The sequence below is a fragment of the Dendrobates tinctorius genome, unplaced genomic scaffold, assembly GCF_039654945.1.
Source record: "Dendrobates tinctorius isolate UK_male_01 unplaced genomic scaffold, ASM3965494v1 ptg000107l, whole genome shotgun sequence".
NCBI classification, from domain to species: Eukaryota; Metazoa; Chordata; class Amphibia; order Anura; family Dendrobatidae; genus Dendrobates; species Dendrobates tinctorius.
In genome coordinates this window covers 18,359,915-18,378,287 of record NW_027361775.1, presented here as the reverse complement: position 1 = coordinate 18,378,287, position 18,373 = coordinate 18,359,915, and the positions used below count along the sequence as shown (strand labels likewise).

General features: G+C 47.6%; 2 long non-coding RNA genes across 3 annotated transcripts in view; one reads left to right on the top strand and one right to left on the bottom strand.

Annotated features, from left to right (window-relative positions):
• The first annotated feature begins 2,319 nt into the window (after positions 1–2,319).
• On the top strand, positions 2,320–4,740 carry LOC141100770 (uncharacterized). Its single transcript, XR_012234767.1, has 2 exons — positions 2,320–2,514; positions 4,592–4,740. It is a non-coding gene; the product is annotated as an uncharacterized lncRNA (long non-coding RNA).
• A 3,744-nt stretch (positions 4,741–8,484) lies between these two features.
• Positions 8,485–18,373, bottom strand: part of LOC141100769 (uncharacterized) — a 57,401-nt gene continuing 47,512 nt past the window's right edge. For both annotated transcript variants that reach the window (XR_012234766.1, XR_012234765.1), the window contains exons 2-3: positions 10,723–10,847; positions 8,485–9,819 (exon numbers count right to left, since the gene is read on the bottom strand). This is a non-coding gene — a long non-coding RNA (uncharacterized lncRNA). The remainder of the gene's footprint in view (positions 9,820–10,722; positions 10,848–18,373) is intronic.

Sequence of the window (18,373 nt, the reverse complement as noted above, 5' to 3'; positions counted from 1 at the left end):
GATAAAAATAGGGGACGCAGGACGCATGCAGCGTCATGCGCCGATAGGTGGAGCTACCGGTGGAGGCGCGGTGGGGGCGGGGCTTAGCGGCGGCCGTGCGCAGGCCGTCGCTGCGCCCTGAAACGAAATGTGAAACCGGCCTAACTCACACTACCAGGACCTCCCTTTTGTTGTGTTTTCTAATTTACTTTTTTTAGTTTGATCATCACATAATTTTCTTTTTCTTATGTTTATATTTTTTTACATTTTTAAGAATGTATACAGACAGTTGAAACTAGAAGTTTACATACACTATATAAAAAGACATATATGCATGTTTTTCTCAAATCAGAATAAACCTTTCCTGTTTTAGGTCAGTTAGGATTACCATAATTATTAATATTTGCTAAATGCCAGAATAATGAGAGAGAGAATGTTTTAAGGCATTTTTATTACATACTGCAAAGTCAAAAATTTACATACACTAAGATTACTATGCCTTTAAACAATTCTGGACTGCTCATATGATGAGGTCATGTATTTGGAAGCTTCTGATGCTTTTTTTTGGAAACATTTGAGTAAATTAGAGACACACCTGTGCATGTATTTTAATGCACACCTGAAACACACTGCTTCTTTGTGTAGCATCGTGGAAAAGTCTAAATAAATTGTCCAAGATATCAGGACGAGAACCATGGACTTGCACAAGTCTGGCTCATCCTTGGATACAATTTCAAGATAACTGAAGGTACCTTGTTCATCTGTACCAACAATTATACGCAAATGCAAACAAGATGGGAATGTCCAGCCATCACATGGCTCAGGAAGGAGACGAGTTCTGTGTCCTAGAGATGAACGTGCTTTGTTCTGACATGTGCATATCAACCCAAGGACAAAAGCAAAAGACCTTGTGAAGATGATGGCGGAATCTGGTGAGATTGTGTCAATATCCACAGTGAAATTTGTACTGTATCAACATGGGCTAAAAGACTGCTCTGCCAGGAAGAAGCCACTACTCCAAAAGAAACATAAAAAAGCCATATTAATGCACACAGGAACAAAGACCTTAAGTTTTGGAGACATGCCCTGTGGTCTGATTAAACTTAAATTGAACCTTTTTGGCATAATAGTAACATAGTAGCATAGTTATTAAGGTTGAAGGAAGACTTTAAGTCCATCTATTTCAACCCATATCCTATCGTAACTTGCCCTAACATGTTGATCCAGAGGATTATGTCTGGAGGAAAAAGGGAGAAGCTTGGACACCTAAGAACATAATCCCAACTGTGAAACATGGCGGTGGCAGGCTGGCGGCAAAATGTTGTGGGGTTGTTATGCTGCAGGAGGGACTGGTGCACTTCACAAAATATATGGCATCACCAGATTAGAAGATTATGTGACACTACTGAAGCAACATCTCAAGACATCAGCCAGGAAGTTAAACTTGGGCGGAAATGGGTCTTCCAAATGGATAATGAACCGAAGCATACTGCCAAAATGGTAACAAAGTGGCTTAAGGATAACAAAGTCAATGTTTTGGAGTGGCCATCACAAAGCCCTGATCTCAATCCTATTGAAAATTTATGGGCAAAGCCAAAAAGGTCGGTGTGAGCACATTGACCTACAAACCTGGATCAGCTACGACATTTTTGTCAGGAGAAATGGGTCCAAATTCCGACCAACTATTGTGGGAAGCTTGTGGAAGGATATCCCAAACGTTTGACCCGAGTCGTTCAGTTTAAGGGCAATGGTACCAAATACTAATGAAATGTATGTAAACTTTTGACTTTGAAGTAATAAAAATGCCTTAAAACATTCTCTCTCTCATTATTCTGGCATTTGGCAAATATTAATAATTATGGTAATCCTAATTGACCTAAGACGGGAAATGTTTATTCTGATTTCATGTCAGATATTGAGAAAAACATGCATATGTATCTTTTTATATAGTGCATCTAAACTTCTGGTTTCAACTGTATGTAGGGTAGCAAATTCTGGCTCACAAATAAACCTCAGCTTGTGACAATTTAGAAAAGCCATCAAATGATGAGGAGCGGACCGGCAATGGAAACCGGGGCAGACGACAATCAGTGAGTATATTAATACACCTACACTACACTACATATGCTGTACATTCACACAGGTTTAGCTCATAAAAATAGTAATGGGAGATCTTCTTTATTGTTTTTTATTTATAGGCCTGGTGTGTTTGTTTAATTTATTCACAGTGATTTTTCCTATTATGTAGGTCTCAGATTCCAGGATCTTAGTGTGAATCATCCTATTTTATCTTTCAATGCTGGAATGTAATCCCAATATTTGCTTCCATTTAGTCTCTCTATAGATGGACAGGATCCCAGAAGGACATATTTAATTTGTTTTTGTCACGTCACGGCAAAAACCTCCTCTTCAGGGATGGCACACAATGCTTGGTTGAGTTTGACTGGATGCTGGATAGAGACATTGTGGATGATTTTTTCTTCAAACCCTTTCATAAAATTGTATTCCAAGATAACAAATGCTTACCCAAATCAGGTATGTTTTCTGATTTTTTGCTTTATTTCCCATTATATACAAACATTATAAGGTCTAAACTATCGTGTATGAGACATAATGAATTTACACTTCCCAGTAAGGCTATGTGCATACACTGCGGATTGGGCTGCGCATTTTTCTGCACGGATTTGGCAAAATCCGCAGGTAAATCCACAGGTCAAAAGACCTGCGGTTTATCTGCGGATTAGCCTGCGGTTTAGCCCTGCGGTTTCACACCTCTACAGTGTTGAAGGTGTGAAACAGCTGCGGATTCCGCACAAACAATTGACATGCTTCGGATTGTAATCCGCAGCAAATCCGTGCAGAAAAATCCGCAGCATGTGCACAGCGTTTTTTGTTTTTCATAGAATATAATGGTACTGAACAACGCAGCTAATTCTGCTGCGGATCCGCAGGGCCAAATCCGCTGCAGATCCGCAACATGTGCACATACCCTAAAGATGTCACCACTTTCCAGCATAGTGAGTAAAAATTGGAAACAGCTGAGGACCTCACTGGGCTGGTTACATATATTTTGGTCATTGTTGGACTCACAGTAAGCAGATATCTATGGCATATCCAATAAATTCTGCAAGGACAATGGGGAGGACTAATAGTAAGATCTATTAAAATACTTAAATCAACAGCCCTGGAAAGTTACCTAAGGGGCTACGTTTTTTATACTTCTACTACATTTGACTGGTTTTATATCATACTAGCTGAAGAGCCCGGCACTGCCCGGGCATAGTAACTAACTACGGTTACTTATAACAAATTATGATTATATCTACATATATAAAGCTGAGTGTATAGCCCCGCCCACTCCGCATAGCCTCATTCACTATAATATCCCACATCATCCCGTCAGCCAGAGCTACCGGACTACTACCCCTAATATCCCACATCATCCCATCAGCCAGAGCCAGCAGACTACTACCACTAATATCCCACATCATCCCGTCAGCCAGAGCCACCGGACTACTACCCCTAATATCCCACATCATCCCGTCAGCCAGAGCTACCGGACTACTACCCCTAATATCCCACATCATCCCGTCAGCCAGAGCCACCAGACTACTACCCCTAATATCCCACATCATCCCGTCAGCCTGGGGTCAGAACCAGAGCGCTGAGTGGAATGGCCCTAACTTCCATACCGGGGATCCCTTTAAGAGAGGCCTGGCGTCAGAACCAGAGCGCTGAGTGGATTTGCCCTGACTTCCATACCAATGATCCCTTTAATAGAAGCCTGGGGTGAGAATCAGAGCACTGAGGGATTTACCCTAACTTCCATACCGGAGATCCCTTCCAGAGAAGCCTGGGGTCAGTACCAAAGTGCAGAGTGGAACTGCCCTAACTTCCATACGGGGGATCCCTTTAAGAGAGGCCTGGCATCAGAAACAAAGCGCTGGATGGATTTGCCCTGACTTGCATACCAATGATCCCTTTAAGAGAGGCCTGGGGTCAGTACCAAAGCGCAGAGTGGATTTGCCCTCACTGCTGTGCCGGGCATCCCTTTAAGAGGGGCCTGGGGTCAAAAACAGAGTGCTTAGTGGAACTGCCCTAACTTCCATACCAATGATCCCTTTAAGAGACCCTGGGGTCAGAACCACAGCGCTAAGTGGAACGGTCCTAACTTCCATACCGGGGATCCCTTTAAGAGAGGCCTGGGGTCAAACCAAAGCGCTGGATGGATTTGCCCTAACTTCCATACCAGAGATCCCTTTAAGAGGGAAGATGTGCCTATGGGATGAAGGATGTGTGATGGGTGTATGGACAGGGAGGGGGGATTCATTTCTGTCATGTGCTCTCTCTCTGCTCCTTTCTGGGGGGGGGGGGGGGGCAGACAATGGCTGGGAGCTTATGTTCCCGGGGATGCTAGATTTCTCCCACCCAGTCAGTGTCTCCTGAGGTGTTGTCGTGGAGTGAGAAAACTGTTGCTCATAGCAACCAATCGCAGCTCAGCTTCTTTTAAACAGCTCTGGTGAAATGAAAGATGCTTCGTGATTGGTTGGTGACACACACATTCAATTCTATACATAGAGATAATCAGTTTTCCTCTTGTTTCTATCTACAGCATTGGCCACGGCCTGCTTATTCCATCACTGATGAGAAGACTTAAAAATGGACACCTGGTCATCAATCCTGCAACATTCTTCTTCATTTATTTGTTTCTATTGCGACATTTTACTAGTTTCAGCATTTCTAATAAATAGCTTCAATTTACCGAACATGTTTTCTTTTATTCAAGAGGATGAGCAGATAAACCATGGGGTTTTGCTGCAAAACAATATTTCAATATTTTAAATCCATTCCATCGGTTTGCTGGAAAAAAATGATGGAGGAATTTATCAAGAGCCTTATACCACATTCATTCAATAAGAAGAGTAGAATATTTTTAGCATACCCTTTATGCTGCTGTTTTCTTGGTGTTAGTAGAAGAGGCAGGATCACATATTCCAATTTCTGCTGTACAAACAGATAAAGATGCGCCAAATTAACAAATTAATTAAGAGTCCTGTGCATCCTTATAGATGTAGTACAGCATCCTCCAGGGTTATTGTTTTAAAAATTGTATATGAAAAGACAGTTTTTATTAATGTCCTGCAATGTGCATAAATTATGGGTGGGTGAATGGGTGAATATTTTGCATTTACATATGTTTGACTTGCCGTCACATATGTAAATGTGAAATAAATATTCACCCTTTCCGGTCGGCATCACTGATGGGTGCAGTCAGACTGCTGTGGTACTCACACGATGATCGCACAGCAATCCTCGGACTGACCGTCTGCTATGCTGACCTAAGAGTGACAACATGTATTTCTATGCAGCTGTCACTATCAGGTAAGAAGAGTTGACGGTCCGTCCAAGGATTGCGATACCATCCTTAGGCATGCGGCAGTCTGACTGAATCAGTCATGTCAGTGCAGAGAGGTGGGTGGGATTATGGGTGGGGGAAGAGATGATATTCAGTTTCCATTTTCATATGCTTGACTTTCGGGCATGAGACAATAAAATTATCCAGGGCTTACAGCAACACAACGGGGCCACGGACAGAAATAAAATTACACATCGTGAAAGGGTTGCCCAAGCCCTATTTCAGGATACTATTAGTATAATATGCAAAAATGACTTAACAGAATCCCTTTAACAAAATTGGCAAGCTACTGTAGTTCCACTACCTCCACTATGATTAGGGTGTGCCCCTGTAGTTATAATGAAGGTTATCTAGGTTAGGGGTCTGCTCAGATGTGTTTTGCCCCCCTCCAGTGCCAAACCCCTAGCTCTGCCTCTATACTCATTTATTTAATTGCACCTGTGATTGAATGCATAAGTGTCACCGGGGCCGTATTTGGTGTTCATGCTGCCATAGGCACCCTAAGTAGTAATGCTCCCTACTAGTAACAATTTTTTCCAGCTGTCATCCTAGTACCTTCTGCTATTTCTCTTTTCCACTGAGGAGGTGCTTGCTCCTAGCCAACAAAGACCCTTTCGAAAGTCACGTTTTTATTCATCACTAACAGATCATTGAGACACAAATGCAAAATGGAAGAAAACTGGATTCCCATACACTTCATTGGCCGAATCTGATCAGCCCAACATCAGATGAGAATAAAACCTGCTCTGAGTCACAAGGATCTCACTCTCAGATCCATGATTTTAACAGATGTGTGAATACATCCATTCTATACTGTGGGATAGAGTGCTGCCAAAGGGAAAAATAACTGGACAGCACTCAGACATGTCACCCAGATGTGTGAACGTAGCCTAAGACTAAGATCCCACAATAAGTATTTGGTGAATTTTTGATCTTGCAGATTTTCTGCACCAATTAGATAAACTAGGTTATTTTTATATGTGTTTTTATGACAATTTTTTCTGTCCTCTGTCTCTTCTTGGTTTGTCATGCTTCAAATAAAACTACTTTATTTTGGATAAATCCTGTTATTATGCTTTGATATAACATCATTAAAAAGTAATTTGTGGATTACATGCACCTTTGTTATATGTCCACTGCAGAAATGCACTAAAACACACACATACATATACTGTATATATATACAGTTGCGTTCAAAGGTTTACATACTCCGGCAGAGTTTTTGCTTTCTTGGCTTTTTTTTCAGAGAATATGAATGATAACACCAAAACTTTTTCTCCACTCATGGTTAGTGGTTGGGTGAAGCCATTTATTGTCAAACTGCTGTGTTTTCTCTTTTTAAATCATAATAACAACCCAAAACATCCAAATGACCCTGATCAAAAGTTCACATACCCTAGTGATTTTGGCCTTATAACATGCACAGAAGTTGACACAAATGGGTTTGAATGGATTACTAAAGGTAACATCCTCACCTGTGACCTGTTTGTTTGTTTGCAATCAGTGTGTGTGTTTAAAAGCAAATTGAGTTTCTGGGATCCAGACAGACTCTTGCATCTTTCATCCAGCCACTGATGTTTCCAGATTGTGAGTCATAGGGAAAACAAAGGAATTGTCAATGGATCTACGGGAAGAGGTAGCTGAACTGTATAAAACAGGGAAGGGATACAAAATGATATCCAAGGTACACAGCTTACTACACATGTGGACTAATTTAAATAATGTCTTACCTTGTGCCACAGCCGGAAGTTCGCATCCACTGCAGTTATCGCGATGAGCTGAGCTGACCGCGAGAACTGCTGTGCACATGACTGCTGGGGTAATCTCCAGTCACTAGGCAAGTTCTCACGGTCAGCTGACCGAGTTATCTCCGGTAGTCATCTACAAGCTCCACTGTGTCTGGATGTCAGGCTGGATGGTGGCATAATGCCACTGTTCAGGCTGACATCCAGATGTAGCAGAGCTGGACTCATTGTGGGACAGGATGTATATCTTCTCGGCGGACAGGTATGGTATACTGTTGCTTTTTTATTTTATTTCTCTTACAGGAGAGGAGAACTTTGGTGGAATAGGCCTTTAAAATTAAAGTAATTTGTTCTGGCTGTGTCTTTATTTACCATACCATTATAGGATTAATGGATAGGTGTCTTATTGACGCTTCTCCATTACTAAGTCGTGGGCTTGATGTCACCGGACAATACAAAGAAGACATCAACACCACAAATATTACCCCACTTACCACTGCTACAGGACAAGTGGGAAGAGCTGGGTAAAGTGGATGCACCAATTGTAGGGTGGCTACAGGCTGCTATTTTTAGGATGGTGAGGGCCAAAATCCATGCACCTTGCCAGCCTGAGAATGCCAGGCCGATGCTATCTGCTTTTTCCTTGGCTGGTTAACAAAAATAGGGGGACCCCACGCTGTTTTTTTTTGGAGAGGATCCCACTATTTTTGCTAACCATCCAAGGTAAGCAAACTGCAGCGGCCTGGTATTATCAGGCTGGTAAGGTTCATGGATACTGGATCCTTTTTTCAAGCTGGGGCTTGAAATACTAGCCCCAGTAGTCTGCTTTACTCTGGCTGGTTAACAAATATAGGGGGGCCACACACCATTTTTTTAAACTATTTATTTATTAAAAAGGAGGGGACCCCTCTCTGTGCTTTTCTCCACTTCCTGTGTCATGTACGTCCGGCTGTGTCACAAGATTCACCATTATGTAAATTAGTACACATGTAGTAAGCTGTGTTCCTGCACGTAATACGCATGGCTAGGAAGATAATGCAGTTTTTAGCGCATCTAATGAAAGTGTATGGGTAATTTACGCAGCGTCTCCACTACATAAATTGACATACTGCGGTCTGAAAAGACGTGCTGCATGTTCGTCTCTGCGGGTGAGCCGCGGGCATTGGTGCACACATAGTAGACATGGGATTTCTTGAAATCTCATCCACTATGCTGTAACAGCTGGGCGCTGCAGGTTGGACATTGTGGATGTACGCAACGTCCAACCCGCAGGGTTTACTGACCGTGGGAACATACCACAACATATCTGCAAACAGGGAATCACTTTATTTCCCTTCCCAGAAGCCAAGTTTTAATTAGCTTTATTTCAAGTGACAAAAAATGCATACAGAAAAAGCACATAAAAAACGCATGTAAAAAAGCATAAAAAACGCAGGTGACCTGCCAGTAACCTCAGATGCAGATTTCACCTGCATCAAATCCTGAGCAAATACTGAGCCATTCCTGACAGTGGGAACATACCCTTAGAAGTGTGCAGCTCAAGACGCATTAGCCTATGACTGTTCACTGCTATTTGTCCTCCTGTTGACTGAGATCCGCACTTTGAAGACATCTATTGAGCAATTGGTGGGGGTCTCTGAACCTGAATTCGCACCAATCTGGTCAGAATTAATGAGCCAAAAAACATGCAAAAAAACCCTCCAAAAAGTTTAGCTATACTATAAAGTGGAAAAAAATAGAAGAGAAAAACTCTGGCACTGTTACCATGCCCAAATCCAGGAAAGACATGATCAAACCAAAGTTTTTCATACCCGATTGTCAGCTATTGCGGGGCTCAGCTTGGATAACTAAAGCAGATTGTACTCACGCAAAATAGATGTTGGTCAGTCATCTGAGGTCTCATTTTACAGAAATGTCTGTGGTGACTGCCACTATCTACTATTTACTGATTACTCTGTAAGGCCAGGGTCACACTTGCAAGAAACTCGCACGAGTCTCGTGTCTCAATACCCGGCACTGCCGCTGGCACTCGGACCGGGGCGCTTAGCTGCATAGAAATACATGCATAGAAATACATGCAAAAGCACACTCCGGTCCCAGGTGCCGGCGGCAGTGTAGGGTAATTGAGATGCAAGACTTGTGCAAGTTTCTCGCAAGTCTGACCCCGGGCTAAAGTGCATTTACATTGTAACCGATAATCAGAAAACAAATATCGTCATTTCTTAACAGACTGTCAATCACCCAATGTACCAGCAAAATGTTTGTTTGTTGGGTGAAATAACTTTTAAGCTTGCTTAAATATCATTGTTTCTTGACAGCAAATCGCTCTGTGTAGACATGTGAGGCTGAGAGCAATGTTATTCTATGCACACCGAACGATGACATTAAGGACTGTTCCATGCACAAGAAAGTGCGGTCGGACGGTCTTAGCAGGCTATTAAATAACTGTCGATCGGCTTCATTTATCCGATGGGCAGTTATTGAGGTGTCGTGATTGACCAGTGTAAATGCACCCTTAGTGCCAGGAACTTTATAGGTGACATCTTCTGTGATTGAAATAGCTCTCATCCTTTTCTATTTCATCTGGTCCTGATGCCCGCATAAGTTTTCACATCCACAGCTCCTCTTCGCAGACGTCTCTCTTCTCCGGTGTTCTGTAGCACATTCCGATACAGTGCCCTTAAAAATAACAGTGTCATTATAATGCCACCTGAATAACAAATTGCCACAAACGCCGTTCTCTAAAGAAAACCTATGCTGTGCCCCTGAATAAGTGGGCTTCACTGTGCTCCCTGCCCAAAAAGTGTCACTCCCAAGATACATGGCTTCCTCCCCAATAAAATATTGCTTCCACACATTGCACCTTTTATATATTTTAACTACCACAGCCAGGGGTGAACCTAGCCTCTCTGCAAAACGGCGCTCCCCCATAGTAAATTTTTTAAATCGTTAAAAAATGGTGCGTCTTCTCCAACAGAACACAACTCCTTGTCCCGAAACGCTTAGCCAATCACAAGTGCCGCGCACACGGCTGTCCGGGGCTAATAGCAGGGGCCTTCTCATTGGGTTTAGCGAGGGATATGGGAGTGGGAAGGGGGACAAGCACCACCAACCAACTGCTACTTGGGAGAAACATGACTGGATGCCTGTATGTACCGAGGGGCGATATTGGACGTGATGTGTAAGTTATGGCCTGTCAGTCCTGCAGCAGAGGTGTATGTGAATGGTTCAATGCCTCCTGCAGCTGGGGTGTAGACAGAACTTATGGGGCCCCATAGCAGAAGTTCTAATTGGGCCCCCCACCACCAGACTTCACCGGCCCACGAACCGTACTGCACCCCTCCAAATTTCTACATTCCAAAAAATGGTAACACCACTACCTAAAAAGGAAGTCTGTCACCCGCATGATGCCTATTAAGCTAGCTACAGTATATAGTGGTAACAGGGACTTATCTCCAGTAAAATACATACTAGAACAGTACAATTTCCTGAGGAAATTATTTTAAAGTGAAAAAACAAACAAACAGGAACAAATACAATATTTAAAATGAAGAACAAGTAAAGTTAAATCAACAATCTTACCAGTATTTCAATGGGAACTATGGGCCTGCTTTTGGGTAATGAGATGGTCAATGTCCGGCTCCATATTTGTCTCTGCTAGTCGTAACAAGTGAAGCAATTGTTCTCTTTCTTGATATCATTGTTTTCTAGGGATTTCAAATTGCTATTAGTAAAATACCAATATATACACAGCGCTAAAAAAACAATATACCAGCAATAAAATTGTCCACACAGAGTCATACAGACTGCACTGCCGATCAATGCAGACTGATCAGTGCCCATCAATGCAGATTAGCCAGTCCATATCATTTCAGTCTCATTAGTGCCCATATTAGTGGAACTCCGCTTTTACCTCAGGCTCAGACTGGTGTGGTGCGAGTGTCCCCAATAGGAAGGTAAATGTCCCCAACAGGCAGCATAAATCCCCAATAGGCAAGTAAATGTTCCCAATAGGCAGCATTTGTCCCCAATAGGCAGCATAGGTCCCCAATAGGCAGCATAGGTCCCCAAAAGGCAGCATAGTCCCCAATAGGCAGTATAGGTCCCCAATAGGCAGTATAGGTCCCCAAAAGGCAGCATAGTCCCCAATAGGCAGTATAGGTCCCCAATAGGCAGTATAGGTCCCCAATAGGCAGTATGGGTCCCCAAAAGGCAGCACAGTCCCCAATAGGCAGTATAGGTCCCCAATAGGCAGCATAGTCCCCAATAGGCAGGTAAATGTACCCAATAGGAAGGTAAATGTCCCCAATAGAAAGGTAAATGTCGAAATAGGCAAGTAAATGTCCCCAATAGGCAGCATAGGTCCCCAATAGGGAGTATAGGTCCCCAATAAGCAGCATAGGTCCCCAATAGAAATACATGCCTCCGCACGCTCCGATCCAAGTGCCGGGCATTGACATGCGAGACTCGTCCGAATTTCTCGCAAGTATTACCATGGCCTAATTGTTTAGACAAACAAAAACAGACACTTTTGTCGCCCACACAGAACTGACATATAGAACCTAAACCCAGACACCTCATTATATCTAAATATAGTGAAATAACCGTGGTCACCAGTGCCCGGACTATTAGGTCCATTGCTAGAATGACCAGAACAATAAATATGTGACTGCAGAGCTCTGGAATCATGCACGAGCCCTCCAGGAGATGTTACACAGAGCGAACATTATAGCTGAGGTGTGATAATGTGAGGCTCAGAAAGGCGAGAACAGCACAACATACAGGTGTTGGGTGCTGGGTACCAGAGTGCACAGCGCTCATCTGCAGATATGGCCTCTCTGCACTGACACCATCACATACATCAGCACTGCACCGCCTGCACCCCAGCACATTACTGACAGCATCACATCCACCAGCACCACCTGCACCCCAGCACATTACTGATAGCATCACATCCATCAGCACCAAACCGCCTGCACCCCAGCACATTACTGATAGCATCACATCCACCAGCACCGCACTGCCTGCACCCCAGCACATTACTGACAGCATCACATCCATCAGCACCAAACCGCCTGCACCCCAGCACATTACTGATAGCATCACATCCACCAGCACCGCACCGCCTGCACCCCAGCACATTACTGACAGCATCACATCCACCAGCACCGCACCGCCTGCACCCCAGCACATTACTGATAGCATCACATCCACCAGCACTGCACCGCCTGCACCCCAGCACATTACTGACAGCATCACATCCACCAGCACCGCACCGCCTGCACCCCAACACATTACTGATAGCATCACATCCACCACTACCGCACCGCCTGCACCCCAGCACATTACTGATAGCATCACATCCACCAGCACCACACTGCCTGCACCCCAGCACATTACTGACAGCATCACATCCATCAGCACCAAACCGCCTGCACCCCAGCACATTAATGATAGCATCACATCCACCAGCACGGCACGGCCTGCACCCCAGCACATTACTGACAGCATCACATCCACCAGCACCGCACTGCCTGCACCCCAGCACATTACTGATAGCATCACATCCACCAGCACCGCACCGCCTGCACCCCAGCCCATTACTGACAGCATCACATCCACCAGCACCGCACCACCTGCACCCCAGCACATTACTGATAGCATCACATCCACCAGCACCGCACTGCCTGCACCCCAGCCCATTACTGACAGCATCACATCCACCAGCACCGCACCGCCTGCACCCCAGCCCATTACTGACAGCATCACATCCACCAGCACCGCACCGCCTGTACCCCAGCACATTACTGATAGCATCACATCCACCAGCACGACACAGACTGCACCCCAGCACATTACTGATAGCATCATATCCACCAGCACCGCACTGCCTGCACCCCAGCACATTACTGACAGCAAAACATCCACCAGCACCGCACTGCCTGCACCCCAGCACATTACTGATAGCAAGACATCCACCAGCACCGCACCGCCTGCACCCCAGCACATTACTGATAGCACAACATCCACCAGCACCGCACTGCCTGCACCCCAGCACATTACTGATAGCATCACATCCACTAGCACCACACCGCCTGCACCCCAGCACATTACTGATAGCATCACATCCACCAGCACCGCACCGCCTGCACCCCAGCACATTACTGATAGCACAACATCCACCAGCACCGCACCGCCTGCACCCCAGCACATTACTGATAGCATCACATCCACCAGCACAGCACCGCCTGCACCCCAGCACATTACTGACAGCATCACATCCACTAGCACCACACCGCCTGCACCCCAGCACATTACTGATAGCATCACATCCACCAGCACCGCTCCGCCTGCACCCCAGCACATTACTGATAGCATTACATCCACCAGCACCGCATCTCCTGCATCCCAGCACATCATTGACAGCATCACATCCATCAGCACCGCACCGCCTGCACCCCAGCACATTACTGATAGCATCAAATCCACCAGCACCACACGCACCCTAGCGAATTACTGACAGCATCACATACACCAGCACAGCACGCCTGCACCCCAGCACATTACTGATAGCATCACATCCACCAGCACCGCACCGCCTGCACCCCAGCACATTACTGATAGCATCACATCCACCAGCACTGCACTGCCTGCACCCCAGCACATTACTGATAGCATCACATCCACCAGCACCGCACTGCCTGCACCCCAGCACATTACTGATAGCATCATATCCACCAGAACCGCACCGCCTGCACCCCAGCAAATTACTGATAGCATCACATCCACCAGCACCATCCCTGCATCCCAGCACATTACTGACAGCATCACATCCACCAGCACCACACCACCGGCACCCCAGCAAATTACTGACAGCATCACATCCACCAGCACCACACCACCGACACCCCAGCAAATTACTGATAGCATCACATCCACCAGCACCATCCCTGCATCCCAGCACATTACTGACAGCATCACATCCACCAGCACCGCACCGCCTGCACCCCAGCACATTACTGAAAGCATCACATCCACCAGCACCACACAGACTGCACCCCAGCACATTATTGCCAGCATCACATCCACCAGAACCGCACGCACCCCAGCGCATTACTGACAGCATCACACCCACCAGCACCGCACCACCAGCACCCCAGCACATTACTGATAGCATCACATCCACCAGAACCGCACGCACCCCAGCGCATTACTGACAGCATCACATCCACCAGCACCGCACCACCAGCACCCCAGCACATTACTGATAGCATCACATCCACCAGAACCGCACGCACCCCAGCGCATTACTGATAGCATCACATCCACCAGCACAGCACTGCCTGCACCCTAGCACATTACTGATAGCATCACATCCACGAGCACCACACGCACCCCAGCACATTACTGATAGCATCACATACACCAGCACCGCACCGCTTGCACACCAGAACATTACTGATAGCAACACATCCACCAGCACCGCACCGCCTGCACCCCAGCACATTACTGATAGCATCACATACACCAGCACCACACTGCCCGCACCCCAGCACATTACTGACAGCATCAAGTACACCAGCACCGCCTGCACCCACACATATTACTGAAAGCATTACATCCACCAGCACCGCACCGCCTGCACCCCAGCACATTACTGATAGCATTACATCCACCAGCACCGCACCGCCTGCACCCCTGCACATTACTGATAGCATCACATCCACCAGCACCGCCTGCACCCCTGCACATTACTGATAGCATCACATCCACTAGCACCGCTCCGCCTGCTCCCCAGCACATTACTGATAGCATCACATCCACCAGCACCACACTGCCCGCACCCTAGCACATTACTGATAGCATCACATCCACTAAGACCGCACGCACCCCAGCGCATTACAGACAGCATCACATCCACCAGCACCGCACCGCCTGCACCCCAGCACATTACTGACAGCATCAAGTACACCAGCACCGCACCGTCTGCACCTCAGCACATTACTGATAGCATCACATCCACCAGCACCGCACTGCCTGCACCCCAGCACATTACTGATAGCATCAAGTACACCAGCACCGCACCGCCTGCACCCCAGCACTTTACTGACAGCATCACATCCACCAGCACCGCCTGCACCCACGCACATTACTGAAAGCATTCCATCCACCAGCACCGCACCGCCTGCACCCCAGCACATTACTGATAGCATTACATCCACCAGCACCGCACCGCCTGCACCCCTGCACATTACTGATAGCATCACATCCACCAGCACCGCCTGCACCCCCACATTACTGATAGCATCTCATCCACTAGCACCGCTCCGCCTGCTCCCCAGCACATTACTGATAGCATCATATCCACCAGCACCACACTGCCCGCACCCTAGCACATTACTGACAGCATCACATCCACTAAGACCGCACGCACCCCAGCGCATTACAGACAGCATCACATCCACCAGCACCGCACCGCCTGCACCCCAGCACATTACTGACAGCATCACATCCACCAGCACGGCACAGACTGCACCCCAGCACATTACTGATAGCATCATATCCACCAGCACGGCACTGCCTGCACCCCAGCACATTACTGACAGCATCACATCCGCCAGCACCGCACTGCCTGCACCCCAGCACATTACTGATAGCAAGACATCCACCAGCACCGCACCGCCTGCACCCCAACACATTACTGATAGCACAACATCCACCAGCACCGCACTGCCTGCACCCCAGCACATTACTGATAGCATCACATCCACTAGCACCACACCGCCTGCACCCCAGCACATTACTGATAGCATCACATCCACCAGCACAGCACCGCCTGCACCCCAGCACATTACTGACAGCATCACATCCACTAGCACCACACCGCCTGCACCCCAGCACATTACTGATAGCATCACATCCACCAGCACCGCACAGCCTGCACCCCAGCACATTACTGATAGCATCACATCCACCAGCACCGCACCACCTGCACTCCAGCCCATTACTGATAGCATTACATCCACCAGCACCGCACCGCCTGCACCCCCGCACATTACTGACAGCATCACATCCACCAGCACTACACTGCCAGCACCCCAGCACATTACTGATAGCATTACATCCACCAGAACCGCATCACCTGCACCCCGGCACATTACTGATAGCATCACATCAACCAGCACCGCACCGCCTGCACCCCAGCACATTACTGACAGCATCACATCCACCAGCACCGCACCGCCTGCACCCCAGAACATTACTGCTAGCATCACATCCACCAGCACTGCACCGCCTGCACCCCAGCACATCACTGATAGCATCACATCCACCAGCACCGCTCCGCCTGCACCCCAGCACATTACTGATAGCATTACATCCACCAGCACCGCATTTCCTGCATCCCAGCACATCATTGACAGCATCACATCCATCAGCACCGCACCGCCTGCACCCCAGCACATTACTGATAGCATCAAATCCACCAGCACCACACGCACCCTAGCGCATTACTGACAGCATCACATACACCAGCACAGCACCGCCTGCACCCCCGCACTTTATGGATAGCATAACATACACCAGCAACGCACCGCCTGCACCCCAGCACATTACTGACAGCATCACATACACCAGCACGGCACCGCCTGCACCCCGGCACATTACTGATAGCATCACATCCACAAGCACCGCACCGCCTGCACCCCAGCACATTACTGATAGCATTACATCCACCAGCACTGCACTGCCTGCACCCCAGCACATTACTGATAGCATCAAATCCACCAGCACCGCACCGCCTGCACCCCAGCAAATTAATGATAGCATCACATCCACCAGCACCATCCCTGCATCCCAGCACATTACTGACAGCATCACATGCACCACACCACCGGCACCCCAGCAAATTACTGACAGCAACACATCCACCAGCACCACACCACCGACACCCCAGCAAATTACTGATAGCATCACATCCACCAGCATCGCACCGCCTGCACCCCAGCACATTACTGATAGCATCACATCCACCAGCACCACACAGACTGCACCCCAGTACATTATTGGCAGCATCACATCCACCAGAACCGCACGCACCCCAGCGCATTACTGACAGCATCACATCCACCAGCACAGCACTGCCTGCACCCCAGCACATTACTGATAGCATCACATCCACCAGCACTGCATCGCCTGCACCCCAGCACATTACTGACAGCATCACATACACCAGCACCGCATCGCCTGCATCCCAGCACATTACTGACAGCATCACATACACCAGCACAGCACCGCCTGCACCCCAGCACATTACTGACAGCATCACATACAACAGCACCGCCTGCACCCCAGCACATTACTGATAGCATCACATCCACCAGCACCGCACTGCCTGCACCCCAGCACATTACTGATAGCATCACATACACCAGCACCACACCTCCTGCACCCCAGGACATTACTGACAGCATCAAGTACACCAGAACCGCACCGCCTGCACCCCAGCACATTACTGATAGCATCACATCCACCAGCACCGCCTGCACCCCCGCACATTACTGAAAGCATTACATCCACCAGCACCGCCTGCACCGCAGCACATTACTGATAGCAAGACATCCACCAGCACCGCACTGCCTGCACCCCAGCACATTACTGATAGCATCACATACACCAGCACCACACCACCTGCACACCAGCAGATTACTGATAGCATCACATCCACCAGCACCCCAGCACATGACTGATAGCATCACATCCACTAGCACCGCACTGCCTGCACCCCAGCACATTACTGATAGCATCACATACACCAGCACCACACCACCTGCACCCCAGCACATTACTGACAGCATCACATCCACTAGCACCGCACCGACTGCACCCCAGCACATTACTGATAGCATCACATCCACTAAGACCGCACGCACCCCAGCGCATTACACACAGCATCACATCCACCAGCACCGCACCGCCTGCACCCCAGCACATTACTGATAGCAACACATCCACCAGCACCGCACCGCCTGCACCTCAGCACATTACTGATAGCATCACATCCACCAGCACCGCACCGCCTGCACCCCAGCACATTACTGATAGCATCACATCCACCAGCACCGCACCGCCTGCACCCCAGCACATGACTGACAGCATCACATCCACCAGCACCGCACTGCCTGCACCCCAGCACATTACTGATAGCATCAAGTACACCAGCACCGCACCGCCT